At 40.8% G+C, this 17,358-nt stretch overlaps 1 pseudogene; it reads left to right on the top strand.

The window, feature by feature from the left end:
• The first annotated feature begins 644 nt into the window (after positions 1 to 644).
• LOC149145320 (DNA mismatch repair protein PMS1-like) lies at positions 645 to 16,965 on the top strand (annotated as a pseudogene).
• Positions 16,966 to 17,358: the final 393 nt, after the last annotated feature.

Below are 17,358 nucleotides of genomic sequence, written 5' to 3' on the forward strand. Positions count from 1 at the left end.
TAGAACTGGAATGACCTGCTGAGCTGCTGCGTGATGCCTGAAAATTAATCTGGATACTTGTGACAATTTAACAATCAGTTGTACAATTGTCTACTATAATTTATTGCCAAATTCTGCACATTCTTTTAATCCAGGGTGCAAGTATGTCTCTATGTCTTTGGTCAGCATTTCAAACTCTAGTTGGGGTGCATGTGTATGGAGATTTGTATTACGTGGATTAGTTTTTTTTTGACTCCCATCTTGTTCAGGAATTCTCCTAGACGTTGGAGGTTGTACACTATTGTCTGACAAGTTTTCACCCTTATTTAAAAACAATCTTGCAGACTAGAGAAGCCAGTTAGCAGTCTCTGCAGTTGATGTAAATATTAATTCTTTGAAGTCACAAGAAACTTCAAATCTGGCCAAATTGCTGTTGTTATAACTATTGGATTGTTTATATGAAGTTCTCACTGATCAGAATTGTCCATCATATCTGCATTTTCAATAGACTTTTTAGACAAGGTAAAGTATAAAACTAAAGTGTTGTTCTGCATTGGACTTTAAAGTGCGGATTTTTACTTTATAAGATGCATTGATTACAAGTCCTGATACTCATGCAGGTTAATGTTATGTGAAAAATTGATTGGATCATTTTATGTCTGAGGATGGATGGAAGGGCAGATTCAACAATCATCAAACCTATCAATAAAGCAGATGTGCACAGAATATGTTTTGGACAAGTTATTCTAGACCTTTCAAGTGTTGTTAAGGAACTTGTAGAAAATAGCTTGGATGCAGGAGCAAGCAACATTGAGGTTAAACTAAAAGAGTATGGAGGAGAATCCTTTGAGGTTGGAGATAATGGTTGTGGTATTTCACCTGACAATTATCAGAGTGTGACTCTCAAGTATCATACTTCCAAGATTTCAACTTTTTTTTGACCTGCAATCGTTGATTTCCTTTGGATTAGTTGGAGCTGAAGCGGTGCAACAGACAGACTATAGATCACATAGTTTGGGGTAGGGTGGGCTATCGGATGGACGATAACAACCTTACCCACCAGACAAGAATAGAGGTTAATACCAAAGGACTGAGACGACTCACCTTCACCACATCACACATCCATCCAACAAGCTAAGAAGTGACCGAGGGATGGATAGAAATACCACACTGCGAAGAAGGTACCACAACCACTAGGCAGGGCACACCCAACATTGCCAACTCACCTTCACGACCCCACATCCACCTGGAAATAAATACGGCACCGGCAAGGGACAGAGCTTCCTGACAGAGCCGACTGAAGCAATGATCAAATCCATCTAATCAGACCTGCCAATCATAGTTGAACTCATTGAGCCCGCCGATAGAACCTCATTAGCCACCCGTTAATGCTAGCCAAGAGCCGATCCACAGGATGGAGGTTAGGTACCCATTACCCTCTGATTCACCATTGACGATGAGGGTGAACATACCCACTGAAACACGCATGCAGGCCGAGAATCATTCAATTTGAGTGGTAAGGAGAGGAGGTAGGCACTTACTACTTTCTATTGATTGGATATCCACTTGGATTACTTTATGTGCAATAGAAACCAACTCATGTTGTCTTAAAAAACCTTGATAGACTAGTTCACTGATCTTAACTTTGAGCATTGTACGAGCTTGGGTCAGAGCACTTACTGAACTTACCGGCCTACACTAATACTGATGTTCGGACCTATACCAACAACCTAGCGCCTTGACCTTATATACCAGTTGGTTTTCAATTCCCTGAAATTAGAGCATTCTTTGCACAGGCCTTTGATTGAATACACTTGCTTGAGGCAAGAATTGGGGGTGTGGCAATATCGTGCCTCTTGTCGGGCTGAACTAAACCCCCATATATTATTGATGAATGAATCCAGACAGACAGCTTTGCCAGGATATGGATGTGATGATGCTTGCTCATTCTTAGACTTACTGCATCGGACGAATGGAAGGGTAACTCACATAGAGTAGAGAGAGCATTAGCGTATGGGCTTCATACATCATAGCATTCACCAACGTTCCATAACACCACTTACTAAATGAATCGGATGGGTACCATGTATTACCCTATTAGGATGGCTGAGCTTTGCCGATACTTGGAATCAATTAGAACGCACCGAGAAGAGGTATTAAGTTCACTTTGTGCTTTGGGAGATGTGACCATTGTAACTAGAACAAGGCATGAAACTGTTGGTACACAATTGACAATTGACCATTCAGGTTTGATTTCTTCCCAGAAAAGTATGGCACGTCAGATTGGTACTATTGTTACAGTGACAAAATTGTTTTCATCTTTGCCTGTAAGGTATAAGGAGTTCAGTCGAAATATTCGCCGAGAATATGGCTAACTTCTATCCCTATTGCATGCTTATGCTCTTATTTCCAAAGGTGTCTGATTTGTTTGCACTAATGTGATAGGAAAAAATGCCAAGAATGTGGTTTTAAGAACACAGGGAAGTGGTTCCATTAAGGATAATATAGTAACAGTTTTTGGTACCAAGACACTTGCATGTTTAGACCCTTTAGACATATGTGTCTCAGATGGATGCCATCTTGAAGGATTTCTGTCTAAGCCCGGATCTGGAAGTGGAAGGGCTTCAGGAGATCGACAGTTTGTCTATGTGAATGGCTGTCTAAGTAAATCTTCTTATTTTTTTTTCCCTCAACTCTTCATGGTTCATCCATGAGGCCATGGCCATTAGTTGCAGGTCCCCTAGTCTAGCATTGGGGTCCCATGCTTTCATGTCTGTGAGGGCCATGTTATGTAGCTAGAATTCTACCATATTTTCCTTATCTTCTGATGTGCTTTGGTCGCACAGATCCATAAACTTCCTGTAATCTTGGAAATGCATTGTGCCTCTTTGTGCTAAAGTCTTTATCTGGAATTGTAACCATTGGTATTTGAGATATAGGCCATAGGATTTTTCTGGTGTTCTACATTGCAATGCCTCCATGGATAAGTTGGCCATGCATGCCAGTTGGGTTTCTTTCTCTTGCAGCTGCCTCCTTAGCAATTCATTTTTAGTTTCAAGGTGGCTTCTTGTTATTTCTTCTCTGTTTCTGATAGCACTCAACTCTCTACCCATTTCTCTGAGTTTGTTTTCCATATGGCCAATATCCTCAACTCCATTGGATTTGGCTATTTTCATCCACATGTGTTCTTATTCTCTATTTATCTAATTCAAATAATAGTAGAATTGCAAATTTTTGTAGAATTATCCTTCCTCCCTCAAGAAGATTGTAGTAGGAGGCAAGACTAGGCTAGGGATCAGGTTCTTGTAGCATTGTTTCTTCCTCCTTTACCTATGGCTGTCCTTCCATCTTTTTCTCAAGCTTTTGGGTCTCCTGTAGTTTTGACAGTGTCTCCTGTAGAACTGTCTAAGCCTCCTGTAGGACTGTTTTTGGGTCTTGTAGTTCTACCTTTTCTTTCGATGTGGGAGATCTAGAAGTCTCCCTTTCATATGTGATAGGTTCCCTGGAAGGGGATTCTTTTCCTTGGGCAAAGGGTGAATCTTCAATTGTAATTGGAATTTTTGAAGAGGGCTAAAGTTTGCCTGCTTTGACTCTTGTGCTCTTCCTAGCGCTGAAATACATGGAGGCCTGCCTTTTCATTTTTTTCTTTGGCTTGATTGGTGTACTGAGGGCAGTGAAGGCAGTTGTTGCCTCTCTTTCCAGAGTCTCAGGGGACCCTTCTCCTTGTTCCGCCTTTTCTGCCTCTTTTTCTCCTCCTTCTGTCTCTTTTTCTATCTCTTTTTGCTCTATTTCTCCCTACTCCGTTTCTTAAACGTTCTCCTCCTCTATCTTAGTTTCTTCCTCCTTTCTTTCTTGTTCTGCTATGTCACCAGTGGCTTCACCTTCTCCCCCTTGCTCCTTTTCGTCCTTACTGCTAGTAGTATTGATATCATAGGTTAGGGCCTTTATGTCATCCTCACCTGTCATGTTTTGGAAGAATTCCCATGATATAGGGAGTGTGAATGTATGGAGGGCTTCTTCCACTAGGATTTTGATTAACCCATGGTGAGCTAGCTGCTCTGAAATCCCTACTTGAAATTTAGTGTTGGAGTTAATGAGGGACTACAGAAGGAAGTAGGGGATGCTAAGCTTCTGAGGTGCTCGAGTGTCCATGTCATACCTTAATTAATGAAGGATTATAAAGTGATAACCATAGACAATGTTGTACCTCCCCTCATAGGAAATGTAATTGATTATTTGGTAGCTAACCTCACCCCAAGGATATGGTATGATAGCCCTTCTAATGCCATTTTTATCCTCTACATGGGTTTCATTGTTTTGGAAAAAAAATTCTTGGCAGCCTGGCCAATTGGTTTCTCATCCTTACTCCAAGGCAGCCCAAGAGGAAGGGTAGTGACCCTACTAATAAATTCAAGGGTTATCTCCATGGAAAGACCTCTAAAGGTGACAGTGGCATGTGTTCTTGTGTGAGGGACCAAAGAGTGGGCAAATTCTTGGGCAATTTCCTCATCAAACCCTCAGAATTTCTCAAAAAAGTTCATCCAATTTGCTCTTGTGAATATGTCCACTACTTGGGGATGTGCATGGAGCCTGGTGGAGTTGGTGGGCTCCTTTCTCATAAATTCTCCTATAATTTTGTTTATACTCTTTTGGGAAACCAAATGTGGATATGGAGACAACAATTTTTGAGAAAAACAGAGAAACAAAGGGGACTGTGTTTTTTGAAAAAAAAGCAGAAGATTTTTTTATGTATTTTTTCCTCCTAAAGGCTTTATATCCTCCTCAAGTTGAAACCACTACTTACATAAATTTATATTCAATGGGGGAATGCATGAAACCTACCTCCTCAGACTGAAAATTGTGCTAAAACTCATGTTTTCTCCCTTCAAAACAACTCAATTCCCCTCCTCTAGAAGCTTGTTGTCCCTCTTGTAGAATTCTTGTAGGTGCTCCTGTAGAACTTGTAAATGCTCCTGTAGAAAACACTAAGAGTAGGAATATGGGAGAGATCAATGGAGGATGATGGTTACGAGGCTGTGGGTGCACAAGGAGACTGTTGTAGCTGAGTTACGTGGAGAGAATGAAGGAAAAGGTGGTGATAGTGCCCGAGCAGGAGTACTTATTACCCTTTATGGATATTTCCAGTGATGGGGGGGGGCGAGCTGGCAAAATATACATTGGCCATATTCGGACTGTTGGTTCCCACTTGCCTTGTCATCATGGCCCCTCCTTGTAATCATCCATCATGATTGCATCGGAGTTCACACTTCCTCCACTCCCTGTCCTTGACATATTTCTTGAGTTGACTATGCACACGTGTGGATGACATCTCGGATGAGTGGAGTCAACTAGATGAAGGTGGCCAAGTTAATTGGCCACCTTTCCCTCGTTCAACCTCAACCATCTCATTGCTTTTGCATGAATTCTAATTACACAAATGCAAACAGAGGAGCGGGTTAGTTACTTACCTGTGATCTGAATGTATTTGCTGTGAGGTACTATGGCTCTCTCTCTACTGCATTCCTTTGTTTCTTTTGATGCATGTTGTCTGCTTGCTAATGTGTGGCTGCATCCTGTGCAGGTTCTTCTTTGGCTGGATTTGAGCTTCAAGCATCTTCTCAACCTTCATGTTTGCACTCTCTTGCTACTGATGTTGAATTTTAATGGGATCACCTACTATAGGAATTCCTACAAGAGCTCCTGTAGCTGCTTCTCCCCTTGAAACTTCATCTTCTTTCTATGCTTGGAGCTATGAGGATGATGCCATAGATGTAGATAGAGATGGAGAGGTAATATGTAAGCTTCAAGTGAGGTGGATGGTGTTGCTTCCTCTCTTATTTTTTGTTTTTTTTTCTCTTTTCCTAAGAAACTGTTTTTTTTTGTGTTTTTCATGGACAGGAAGAAGAATGATGCTTGGGGTGTGATGCAGGCTTGGAAATGATGGAAAGGAGGTCTGAAGACTGTCAGAGGGTTTACAAGTTCCTCATGAAGCTTCCATGTCCCTCAAACTACCTTTTATATCCATTTTTGGCTCTCTGTAATTCCTACATGAGCCTCTTGTAGAAAACACAAAGCCTCCTGTAGAAAACACAGTTTTTTAAAAAGAAGTACAGTGAGGTGAAAGAAATGCCAAGAATGATGGAGAAAGGTGTGGGAAGGTAGGATAGGTGATAGTGTGGAGGTCAAGGCTCCCTTGGCACCTTCTTCTTCTTCTTGTAGTCCTCCTACAAACCTGCAATGCAAATGAAAATTCATTTTTCTTTTTCTCTCTTTTTTTCTTGAAAACAACTAGGGCACCTCAGGGAGGTTTTCACCCTAATTGCCTGCCCTGGGCACCTCCAAGGGATGTTTTCACCTAGGGATGTTATTATTTTCTCTTCTTTTTTTTTGACATCACTGGGCCACCTCAGAAGAGGTTTTCAACCTAATGATGGGACTCAAGTGCCTCATGGATGTTTTCACTCAAGTCCTTACTTTTTAATTTCTTTTTTCTGTTTCTTTAGTGAGTGGGTGAAGTGGAGGCTAAGACATGCTCCACTACCATCACTGCCTTATTTAGTTCTTTGATGAACTCTTGCTTGGAGAGGGATTTCTTGTAGAATTTCAACTGATTTCCATTGACAAGCATGGGGACGATTTCATCATCAATGGTTCTGATCAAAACTGAACCATTTTCATTACACTTCTCCATAGTGTAGGGTCCTAGCAATCTTGTCCTTAGCTTGCCTTTGAAATATTTGTATCTTAAATCATAGAGTAGTGCCCAATCTCCCTCTTGGAATTGCTTCCCCTTGATATTTTTGTCATTCCATATCTTTCTCTGAAGCTGAACTACCTCTATATGGAGAAGGGCCTGCAATCTATGTTCATCCAATCCATTGAGCTGAAGTAATCTTTCTTTCTGTGCATGGAAGTAATCTTTCTTTCTATGCACGGCTGAGGTATAGGTCCAGCTGAGCTGCCATCTTGAAGGTATTGAATTCAAATTCTATGGACAGCAAAGCCTTCTTCCCATAGACCAGTTCATAGGGTGCGAACCCTGTGGTTGTCTTCCATGTTGTGTTGTAGGCCCAAGTGGCCTCAGCTAATCTATCTGCCCAGTCTTTTTTTCTGCTGCTCACTACCTTTGTTAGGATCTCTTTCAATGCTCTGTCAGTGACCTCCACCTACCCATTGGCTTGTGGATTGTAAGGGGTGGAAGTCCTGTGTTTGATTCTATGTTGTGTGAGCAGGTCTTCAATTAAATTGGAAGTAAACTAACTGCCTTAATCTATGACCAACTCTCTTGGATACCTAAACTTGTAGAATATGTTTTCTCTCAAAAGCTCAGGTACTTTTTCCTCTATTGCTACTTTGATTGATTTTGTCTCTGCCCACTTTTTCAGGTAAGTGGTGCACACAATGATGTATTGTTTCTGCTTTGAGGGAGGGCTAATAGAACCCACAAAGTCCATGCCCCACTTTTTAGATGGCTCAAAGGTCATTTGAGGTTGCATGGGCATCTCATCCTTTGAAGTAGGTTTACCCATCCTTTGACACCGATCACATTGGCTGGTATATCTCCTCACATAATGATGAAGAGTGGGCCAGTAGTAGCCTGCTTGCAGTATCTTGAAGGTAGTTCTTTTTGCTATGAAATGACCTCCACAAGCCCCATCATGGCAGGTCCGGAGGATTTCAAAGACTTCCTCCTCCCTGACACATCTTCTCAAGATCTAATCTAGGCAAAGTTTGAAGAGATTGCCCCAAATCCAAGTGAAAGGGCCGGTTTTCTTTACTATCTTACTCTTCTCTTTTAAGGATAGGTGTGGTGGGAACTGTGCTGAAACCAAGCAGTTTGCTCTATCAGAAAACCATGGAGAGAGTTCTGAGATAGAAAATAGATGTTCATTTGGCATTTGGTCATCCACCATTCCTTCTTCACCTACAAGAAAGTTTACTTTAGACAAAAAGTCAGCAACAACATTTTCTTTACCAAGCTTATCAATAATGGTCAAATCAAACTGCTGCAGTAAAAGAAACCATCTAATAATGCAAGCATTTACATCTAGTTTTTTCATTAAATATCTAATTGTAGCATGATCAGTGTGCACAAAGGTTTGATAGCATGTGATATAATGTCTGAATTTGTTTAAGGAATGCGTGAAAGCTAGGAGTTCCTTCCGAGTCACTGTATAGTTTAACTCTACCTTTGACAAGTTTTTGCTTATAAAGTATATGGTGTTAGAAAATTATATATTACGGAGCAATGGAACACCTAAAATATTGCAGAAATATAAACCCAGAAAACACATAAAACAAGAGAGACACAGATATACATGGTTCACCCAGTTTGGGCTACGTCCACCCTGAATAGCCAATCCTTCCTTTCTATTATCCAACAAAATGAAGAGACACAACCTACAACATATCCGCTGTAATATCCTTTGTTTTCTCTCACAGTCTCACCTCTCTATTTCTCGCTCAGAGAATACACATCTATATCTCAGCCTCAAATACAATTCCCTCATAAAATAGAGGGGTTGCCTTCTAGGGAAAAAAACCCTAAACTAAACATAAGTTCTATCGTCAGATCATCGACCTAATGAACGGCCCAGATTGACTAGAAATTACTATACTTTTACAAGGCAATTTTACATCTATTTTTGGCTTTGGGGGCACTGCCGTCAAACCCTTGCCAGGGGACCGCTGGTCCCCAGACCCCCAACCAGGGCGGATTGGCCCCCCTAGACCCCTGCGGGGAGGACAAGTCCCCCCCGCATGGAGGGGTGTGAAAACTTCCTGGGGTATACATTCGGCTGAAACAAAAGACCTCAAAACAATCATGCTCCACACACAACATATGGCATAAGCTAACTTTTCGTCAATTTGTCCCAAAGTTGCTCCTATTTATTTGTTCAAGGCATCTGTGTGAATGTGGAAAGGTAGGGTCCAGTTTGGGCCTCTCAAAATTACGCCAGTGATGAGCTTGCTCTTCAAGGTATCTAGGGCTTCTTGAAATTTTTCCAACCATATGAACTTGACATCTTTACCTAAGGGGCCAAACAAAGGAGAGGCTAGCTTACTAAAATATTTAATGAATCTCATGTAATACCCAGCTAATCCTAGGAAACTTTTGACATCTCTCACCTTTTGAGGAGGTAGGACCCTTTGGATGATGGCAATTTTTTTGGGGTCCACCTGCAGTCCCTGCTGAGATATTGCATGACCTAACACTATCCCTTCAGTCACCAAAAAATAAAATTTTTCCAAACCGAGGGATAGGTTCATCTCAATACACTTGTCTAGAACTTTTCCTAGGTTAGATAAAGCTTCTTGAAAGTCAGAGCCATAAGGAGTAAAGTCATCCATGTATATCTCTACTGCATCATGAACTAATTAAGAGAATATACTCAATACCTCTCTTTAGAAAGTGGTTGGAGCATTACACAAACCAAAAGGAAGGACCTGGTATGCAAAGGTACCCCAAGGACAAGTGAAAGTGGTCTTATCTTGGTCTTCTGGGATGATTTGAATCTGATTGTACTCGCTAAACCCATCTAGGAAAGAAAAAAGCTTTTTCCCTGCCAGACTGTCTAACACTTGATCTATGAAAGGTAAAGGAAAATGGTCCTTTTTAGTGGCTTTGTTAATTCTTGACAGTCGACATAGATTCTCCACTTACCATTTTTCTTTGGCACTAGCACCAAAGGAGATACCAATTCACTCTCAGAGATGGGATAGATGAATCCTACATCAAGAAATTTCTGCAGTTCTTCTTTAACAATATCTTTAAGTGCTAGATTCATCCTATTTTGAGCTTGCAAGCCTCCTTGATGTATATATGATGAGTACATATTGAAGGGTGCATTCCCTTCATCTCCTTATAACTCCAGGTGAAGGCACCCAAGTGCTTTCTCAGCAGGCTACATAGTTCCTTCTCCTGGGAAGTGGATAGGGATGGATTGATTTTCAAGGTTCTTTCTGGGTGGAACTATATATTCTGAACACAGAGAAAAGTGGAGTCGGCCACTCTGAGATTAGTTGAGGGGTTGTTTTGGGTTTCTCTTCCTATTTCCTCTAATGGGGATACATTGGGAGGTTGATTTTGAATCAGATTTTCAATCATATCATCCTCATCTTGTTGTTTATCTCCAATGGCGATTTCTAATGCACAAAATGGTGTAGAATAGACTTCATCCTCATCTTCCTCCTCTAACTAGAGAGGTAGATCATGTTCTAGCAAGGGTTGGGCAGGAGGATATAGGATTAACGGCTTGGACACGTGCCCATTCTTTATGGTCATGTTCCTAGCTCGACAGCTGATGCAGGCATCAATGATAGCCAACCACGGTCTTCCCAGAATGAGAGGATACCCAGTGATGTTTTTCTTTGGCTGGAGAACTAAGAAATTAGCACGGTACTCCCAAGAATCAATGGAGACCATCACATATTCCGCAATCCCCTCACGGGTCATGGTGGAGTGGTCTGCTAGCTATAGCACGGTCATGGTCTTCCTCAAGGAGCCCTGGAGGTTGAGTTTGAGCATTGTGTCTTTTTTCATCACATTAATGGCAACTCCCAGATCAATCAATGTGTGTGAGATCATGGTGCAATTGATGTGGACATCAACTACTGGGCTTCTAGGGTCCAAATATTTTGGATAGATTACCTACCCTAACATCATGTTGGATAGTTTCCCGATGACATTGATGGTTGGAGCATCTCTCTTGTGCCTTCCTGGATGCCTAAAGCACTTTTCTTTGATCAACATATTGTAGATAGGCACATCTTTTATGGCTCAGAGAAGTGGTATGTTCACACATAAATGTTTCAATTCTCCCAGGAGTTTAGTTTCTTCTGGGGTAGGCTGGACTATCATGGATAGTCTCTTCGGAAAGGGTGGAATTGCTTTCCGTTCACTTTCCACTTTATCTTCCCGAACCTCTCTTGGTGGAGGCTGGCAATCTGGGAGAACTTTCCTAGATTGCAAGTTAATTTCTTGAATCTCCACAACATAAGTTGGGCATGATGGTTCCCAACTATACACTTGCTGAGCCTGTTTATTGTTCGGGTTCGGATTCAGTTGGGTAGGAATTTGGGGTTGGTTTGGTGGAACAGGAGGTAGCCTTTGTGCTTGCAAAGGTGGTGGAGGCAAAAGAGTGGGAAGATAGTTGTATTTGGGTCTCCATCCCTCATGAGGTGCATTCCACTGAGGTTGTGGTTGAGAATAGGGTTGAAATGAATGGGTGGCTAGTTGGGCATGATAGTGAGATGTGAAGGACCAAGGAGGAGGCATGGACTAGGAAGGATGAGTAGGAGGGCCCCAAGAAGGTATGGAAGTGACTTGGTTGGGGTTGTAGTATGCCCGAGATGTCCCCTGCATCCCCTGTTGGTATGGGCTAGGTCCATGCGGCCTCCTTTGGTTTATGTAATAGAGTTGTTCAATGATTCTCTCAGCCCCTTGATATACAACTTTAAGTCTGGGTAAGGAAGGGCACTTATCTGTAGAATGATTTTCTTCACAGACTGAAAAAACCTCTATAGAGTTCAATGGGCATTCATTCCAAGATGCCTTCTGGTGCATCTAGGGCAAAAAATGGTCGAAGCCAGCTCTACTTCCTCTTGTTTCCTTTTGATATGAAAGGTATCCATTTGCATGTCAAGAGTCTACAACATATCACTCTTGAAGTCTTCCAACATATTTCCAATTTCTCCTTTAATGGATGTGTTAGAGGAAGAGGTACTGACTATGGGTTGATGCCCCTTACTTTTCTTTCTAGCTGCTCTAGAATGGTTTCTAAAAACACTCTTTATGTACTCATAGGATAGTTGGTAGATGTCTCCCCTGGCCAATAGATGGAGGGTGTCTAAAAGATCTTCTTGAGTCCCCCTTAGCAGGACTAGCTTCAGAGACTCAGGGTCAAGTGTACACCCGATCCCTTTGTAACTGAGCTGGAACCTCTCTTCATAGTCCTCCGGGGACTCATCACTTTCTATGGTCATTCAGAAAATTTCTTCTTTAGTATCTTTTCACCTACAATAGTCTCGATACTTGTTGTTAAAGGCTAGCTGCATCTGAGCCCAAGTTGTGATGTTATTACCAGTTAATCCCATGAACCAACGTAGTGTTGCATCCTTGAGAGTAAAAGGGAACAGTTTCAAATTTTTCTCATCTTTTGCATAGTCATAGGTTTGACAGATAACAACAAACTCAAACAAAAAGGTGTCAGGATATTCTCTATTTAGACCATGGAAATGAGGTAGGGTGGAAGGGCTTATATTCTTCATTTTGGTGTCCCCATTGGTCTCCCAAATAAGAAATGTACCCTCTATTCTCTCTCCATTCCCCCTAGAATTTTTGTTTTCAGCCATTGGCTCCAAAGTAATGTTTTCTTCTTCTTCTTCCCCTATAGGTTCTTCAAATATGCCTTGCTATTCACCTAAGGGTTCTTCTTAATCACAACTACCAAAAAAGGGAGAAGGTTGGTTGTGTGAAGCAGTGGGGGTGTTGGGAAAAAAATTTCCTGAGTTATATCTATTCCTACGAGGCATGAAAGGAAATATTTTTGGTTGGTTTTTCTTTTTTCCCACAGTGATAGTACCTGCAGAAACTGAAATGGTGATTGAACAAAACAAATTGCAACTAACTGAAATGAACATGCTGAAATGAAATTTGCAGAATTGAAGAGGAAAGCAAGTAAATGCAGAACTAAAGGAAAAGAAAGGCTAGTCTACTCTTGCTGAAATGAAATTTGCAGAATTGAAAAGGAAGCAAGGAAATGTAGAATTGAAGGAAAAGAAAGGACTAGTCTACTTTTGCTGAAATAAACTATTAGCAGAATGTTGCAATAGAAAAATAGAAGAAATTAGTAATCATAGAATATTTCGATGCTTCCCTAGCAATGGCGCCAAAATGTGATGAGGACCAGTAATGCAGCAATCATGTTACAACTCCTGGGCTACCTACTTTACTCTTATCAACATGGTAGTTCGTAACAAACTTGGAAGCGTCGCTACTGTATGCATAAGTACTAGTTCTTATTGCAGGTTGTCACTTGGACAAGCAACGTAAGATTAGTGGGAGCTCAGGCCAAATTCTATGGATTCCAGAACAAGATCTGTATGTGTTGAAAGGAAAGAAAGACTACTCTATAGATGCTACTCTAACTGCAGAAAGGAGAAAGACTAAAATGTAAAGCAAACCTAGTAAACCCTAATTAACCAACTAATCCAACTTTTGCAGAAAGCACTATGAAAACCATGAAAAGAATGCCATTACCTACTCAGGGAAGTAAACAACATCTAACTAATCTATTTCTGGAAGTAGATAAGCATAAAACATCTTTTTGGATTTTTATGTGAATTTGACATGCATGTAATTTATTGTTTGTGAATGTCGCAGCAAATAGGTGGTGTTGGATGGTGGTTTTGGGACATGAGAGGATGTAGGATGGTGTGTATGGGTCCTAGGAGGTCTTGGGTGGCCTTCTAGATGCTTTTCCCACACTCGGCCTTCAAAAGAAATCCTACAAGAAAATCTACAGGAGGACATAAGAAATCTATAGGGGGGAAACAAGGCAACTACAAGAGGAGGCCGAGAGAATTTTTCACTATTTTTAGGGTGTGAGAGGGGTGAAAAAGGTGGATGAAGGTTGGGATGAGGTTTTAGGGCACCTAAGGTCTACCATGAATCACCGGGAGAGAGGAAGATTATTGGGTTCACTCAAGGGGAGAGGAAGAAGTTTTATGAAAAATGCAGGAAACTAAGGCAGAGCTGAGGTGAGGTTTGGGTGACCTGTAGGGCATGGATCAGATGGAGGATTGATCCAGGTGGATATTGGTGGCCACCTGCCAAGTCCACCTGGACCCCCACCATTGTTTCTCTCAGCATTTTCAGTTTCCTTAATTGTAGCACAACTTACTATTTTTAGCAGTTTTTCGGGTCCTGAACTTCCGGAGCCGTTTTGAGGCCCTAAACGAAGTTTTTTGGGAAATCTGGGGCAACATGGGTCCATGGACCCATGTTGCCTCCCAAAGTGGCAGTGCTCGGATAGATATTTTTAACGAGCTATTGTACGCATCAAACGGAGATCGTATGCCAAAGTTACGACCCTGGGAAGTTGGTGTACCAATTTACCCAAATGGGGCCCACAGTTGGCGTTTCATCTTCTAGGGTTAGGTTTTGGAATGTTAAGGGTTTTCCATTGTTTCTCAACAATAAATAGGCCTTCGAGCCTCATTGTAACATAGTTCAGAGGCATGTAGCCACCACATCTCTTCTCAGAGATAAGCTACCATCGCCCTAGCTGGTTTATTTCCATTTCTGGTTGTAAGCATATCTCAGTATTTTCCATTAATGAAAAGAAGTATTATTTCCGCTACATCTTTGTGTATATGGTTATCTCTGTAATTTGTTGCGTTCCTGTTTAAATCTGGATCAAGGATGTGATGGCTAATAGGCTGGCCTACTGCTAGAATATATCTGCTGCAAAGAGACTAACAATCAACCAATAAGATCAAATAAGCAATGAAATGAGTGCATCTAGAAAAACAAAGTTTTGCATCAAATAGTCTAAACTATGATCTATGAAAGGAAATGTTGAGAAGTGCTACAGGAAAGGAAAGCATGAAAGAAGAATATTGTAAATAAATAAGTGAGCATGATGAAGAATATCTAAAGCAAAGCAAAACTAGACTATTAACCAACCAAAAAGCTGCAAACACTAGAAGTCCTATGAATGACGAAAATCTGTGTTTTTGGGGCAGCAAGAGTGTCTTTGCCTCAAATCATGGTCCCAAAGGGAGGAAGAGAGGCCAAGGCACTATTGCTAGCCTTTCGAATCTTCCCTTTATCACTTCTTAATGTGCTACAGAAAGCACAAATGGAAGCAAACTATTGAATCATCAAAAGCAACCTATTCTTAACCATAAAAGAAATACATTTAACAAAACCCTAATCTAGAAATTAAAATAAAACATACAAATACAAGTAAAGAGGAGCTTGGCTACTTGGATTGGGCCCTAACCCAAGAGCTTCAGCCCTCTATGGTAACTCAGTTCTAGCTAAAAAATGATTCCATCTTTATTATCAAAACAATAACAAGATTACATGAGACTGTCACAAAATAATAAGCTCGAGGTTAGAGCAAAGTTTACATGAGCAAAAATACAACAAAAATCCTACCCTAGTGAGGTCCTAAGCATCTCTACTTATAAAAATGAAGTTACCAACAACTTCCTTAAAATCAGGGAGGCTTGGCTCCCAAAAAGCGAGATAATCATCAGTCATCTTTCAGTTGCTTAACTGCCTTCTAATGCATTGTTTGGATGCTTGTAATCCGAGCTGAATGAAGGGGAATTCAAAGTGGGGAGTAATAAATGAGGGGGTTCCCTCCTATAAGTCCTCTCCTTTGTCAAATTCAAGTTATTGCTGCCATTTTTCCACTGGATCCTTGACTTTGACCTCGAAATTCATCAATAATCTGCATTAAACACATGTTAGACCACATAGCATCATAACTAACTCATCTCACTCTATAAGCATGAATATAATCAGAAAATCATACAAAAGGCTAAGAGAATGGTTGATTTGACTAGGTTAGGAGATAAAATGAGCCCATATAACTACCCATTTGTGAGGCTCATCAAGCTATACAAATCTTATAACTCTCAGCAATACCCTATGGTCATCTTAAATTTCATCCTTCCCACTACAACATATGATGTGAATGTAACTCCAGACAAAAGAAAGATATTTCTTCATGATGAAGGTCTTCTTATGTCTACTCTAAGAGAGTCCTTAGAAAAATATTATGCTCCTAATAAATATACTTATGCTATTAATAACTTTGAAAGTGACTCGCAGTTGAGGCACACATGCAACCCATTGTTACCATCACAGAATGCAGAATATAGGGAGAAGCAGCCGCATGAAAATACACAATGGGAAAGAGGTGGTTGGCTCATGTCTCCCATAGCAGTGACGAAGAAGATGATAACAACATTCCTGCTTTTGCTCCCACTGCAAAACCCACTTCAGAAAAAGAAAAGGAGAAATACAAGGAAGAGGAGAGATCAAAGGGTAGTGACGAAGACCAAGGTCTGGACCTGAGACCCATTGGAGAACCCATTAGAAAATCCAGTAGGGGACGAGGCATCACGGTGCATTTTGCTGCATTTGAGCTCGACGGAAGTCGATATGAATTGGAGGACCCTGTGTTGGTAACCCCAGAAGAGAAAAAATGAGAAGCCATATGTTGCTATAATAAAGGATATAAAGCAAGCAAAAGATGGCTCTCTTGCTGTTGTAGGCCAATGGTTTTACCGGCCTGAGGAAGCTGAAAGGAAAGGAGGAGGAAGCTGGCAAGCACATGATGCACGTGAACTATTTTATAGTTTCCATCATGATGAAGTGCCTGCAGAATCTGTTATGCACAAATGTGTTGTGCACTTTATTCCACTAAACAAGCAACTTCCTCCCCACACAAAGCATCCAGGCTTTATTGTGCAACAGGTTTATGACACAGTTGTGAGAAAACTTTGGAAATTAACTAACAAAGATTATGAAGCAGAAAGAAATTGATTTGCTAGTGCAAAAAAAAAACTCGCAAGGCTTTGGGAGAACTCCCTGATGTTGAGTCAGATGAATTTTCCCCTGATCTAGAGGAGTCTGAAATGAACAAAAGACAGGTTCGAAGGAAGACTGTGACACCTATAAACACACTTAGAGATGAAGATGCAACAGGGAGATCAAAACCGTTTGGAAAAGTAGAAACACCAGGAAGCTCTATGAATGATGGATAGTGGGGAAATGCTTCTGAGACTTATACCATTCTGTTGAATCAAAATGTACTAACTGGAGTGAAGTCACGTGATAGATGGTTGGAGAAAATCATGGAAGGGGTGAAGCATATATGCAGTTTAAATAGACAGATAGATTCTCAAGAAAAAATGCAAGAAGACACTGAAGTGAAAGATGTTGATGCACACATGCAGCCCATTTAAATAGGGAACTTGAAATGAAAGATTTCTGAGTTCATGATCTGATTATTCGGATGAATATTGTTTACTACTTCGATGACATGATAGGAAAGATGCTAGGTTGGGGATATCAAGAGGGTACTACTTGCTTTGGTTTTGGCTATGACCTTTGATAAAGTAACGGCTTCAAGGTCTAGATTTTGAACCTAAGCTCTGATACCACGTGTAAGGTCCCCTCCTAGTTTCCTCTACCAGATCTATATTCCCCAATTTTACATGAAATAAAAGGGAAATAATTTATTTCTGACAAGACATTTAAACGATGATAAATTTACCATTTAAGATATAATTCCTACAATTTAAATAGTAAACATTTAATTTCAATAACTTTCATGACTAATCTATGGATAGAGGAAT

This window comes from Pinus tabuliformis, chromosome X (genome assembly GCF_031772625.1).
Source record: "Pinus tabuliformis cultivar Carrire ecotype Pingquan chromosome X, CPIR1, whole genome shotgun sequence".
Taxonomy (NCBI): domain Eukaryota; kingdom Viridiplantae; phylum Streptophyta; class Pinopsida; order Pinales; family Pinaceae; genus Pinus; species Pinus tabuliformis.